The 2383-nt window shown below is 32.9% G+C and overlaps 1 long non-coding RNA gene across 1 annotated transcript; it reads right to left on the bottom strand.

Annotated features, from left to right (window-relative positions):
- Positions 1-343: 343 nt before the first annotated feature.
- LOC141622055 (uncharacterized) lies at positions 344-1403 on the bottom strand. Its single transcript, XR_012532852.1, has 3 exons — positions 1286-1403; positions 740-875; positions 344-548 (listed from the first exon to the last, which is right to left on the bottom strand). It is a non-coding gene; the product is annotated as an uncharacterized LOC141622055 (long non-coding RNA).
- Between the last annotated feature and the right edge of the window lie 980 nt (positions 1404-2383).

Genomic DNA, 2383 nt, shown 5'->3' with positions numbered 1-2383 from the left:
GAAGGGAGGGGAGAGAAGGGGAGGGCAAATGAAATGTGGGTGTTTGGATAACAAAAAATATGAAGGGAAATGGAAGGGGAGGAAGGAGGGAGATGAAGAATGGATGGAGGATTGAAGGATGTTGGTGGTATAATTAGAGTCCAAATAATGTTTTCTTTCCAAATCTTGCCACCATTGGAAAGATTATAGTTTGTTCTATAGGAGGGAAAATAAGTCCTCTCATTTCTCTCCCCTTCCATTTCCTTTCTCCCATATTTTTTATCCAAACAAAGGAAATTAAATCCCTCCCTTTCCCTCCCCTCCTCTTCTCTCTAATTCCTTCAATCCAAACGAACCCTCAAAGTACATGCATGTACACTATCATTTATCTTTTCAATAATTTAGTACAAAAAACCTTCCAAAGATGAAGTTATATCAACTATTATGACAACAAAGAACTGTAAAAGCTTAATTACCTTGCAGAATTTCACAAGACAGATACTTAAATCGAGTATAGCAGACCACGTACCTCAAGAGTGAGTAGACAAAGCCAGTGTGAAACTCATGATCTGTAAGTTAGAGTCATAAACACATAATTAGACTAAATTAACGTATTCCTTCACTTATAAAAATGGAAGACGAAACCAAGGTTTAGTTATCAAAATCCCAAGAGTAGTTCGTAGGAGAATTAATAGTTACAAAGCTGTAAGTAACTGAAATATACTAATCCTAAAAATTACTCATGACGGAAACTATTTACCTCTTTATTTCCGAAAGTGTGATCTTTACACAAATGAAATATGTTGATAATTGTTTGGCGGATGAGGGAGGCAGAAATGCAGGCTTCAGGCTTCTTTTTGATGATGCAGAACCATAATTAGGACTTTAAAAATACCCTAAACACATGTGAAATTGATAATTAAATCACTACACCATTGGCATCAAAGTGCTAGCAAAATTTAGATTTTACCAAAGCATCGTCAAATAAGACGTTTATTTCTAATAAATTAACAAATACAATTCTAGAATGTTCAAGGTAGAACATTACACAATAGTTATTCATTAAAACCATCAATAATCTAAAATATCCAGTTTCGCTCAATTTCGAAATGTAAGGAGCGTTTTTTCAACATAAAATCATACACCAAACATAAAATCAAATTAATTCAAAACAGCAGTAAATCGACTATATTAGTGCATATATATACTTTAAGAGTGAAAAGGAGATCAACTTTTATGAAAATATCGCACAAATAATTGAAGATCGGAATTTGAGCAAAGAGAAATCATGAAAGTAATTGTATACCTATATTCTTCAGTTCTTCAGATATATGGCTAGAGAAATTCATGTAACTTAGTCGTTCTTAGAGAGGAACTATGAAAGATAGCTTAACGACGGAAGATGAGGAAAGGGGCTGTTCAGTTTCGACTGGAGGTGAAAAATCACAATGAATAGTTTAGGGTTTTTAGTGGGGGACTTGGGCGGGAAGTCGAAGAACAATAGACTGACACGTGTATAATTTTATGTTGGGTGGTTCTTGTTTTATAATTTTATATAGATAGATAGATAGATAGAATATAGATAGATAGATAGATATAGATTGTTTACAGCGCAGTAAATATTCTCCTTCTGTTCATGCTCTTCCTCTCTATCATTACATTAACCCGGCCTAATTGTTATATGCAGTATATATTCTCCTTCTCTTCATGCTTTTCCTCTCCATCATCTACATACGAGTACTTATGAGTTGACTCTTTCTATTATTCCACAATTGATTGGTTAATGAAGCAATTAACAACAGACTTATGGTATTAAAGATCACAAATTACAATCACAAGAGGTAAGTTATTTCCTATGATTTTTATCAAGTTTAGAATTAGTTACTGCTTATTGTTCATTGTTAATTTGCTTATGTTTTAACAGGATTACAAGTGTATATTATTGGTTTGAAATCACTCATCTATTGTATTCTTTCCGAAATTTTATTGACATATCTATTGTATATTTTCTCCAGGCCATGCCAAATCCTTATTTTCTTTAATCCCTCGATTTAGCCCTTGAATTTTTATTTTGTATGATTCTACATACTCTGCTTCCCACAATTTTATTTTAGTTTAATGTTAATTGCTCCTCACATATTTTGTATGGAACTGCAGTATAAAGATAACTGTTGAAACTTGAAAAGTATCCATAACTCCATGGAAAATGCAAAACAAGTGGGAAAAACGATTCGCAAGCATGTTCATATGGGATTTTTCGGACGTTTGTACTGTGAGTCTTTGAGGATAAAACATCTGATCATTTCTTAGTTTAGGAACATTGTCACCTAATAAGTGTTAGTTTTTTCGTATTTCATTATTGATTATGTGGATTACAACAACTTGGAATACATATCATTTACCA

The sequence above is a fragment of the Silene latifolia genome, chromosome X, assembly GCF_048544455.1.
Source record: "Silene latifolia isolate original U9 population chromosome X, ASM4854445v1, whole genome shotgun sequence".
Taxonomy (NCBI): domain Eukaryota; kingdom Viridiplantae; phylum Streptophyta; class Magnoliopsida; order Caryophyllales; family Caryophyllaceae; genus Silene; species Silene latifolia.
This window is presented reverse-complemented; position numbering and strand designations above follow the sequence as displayed.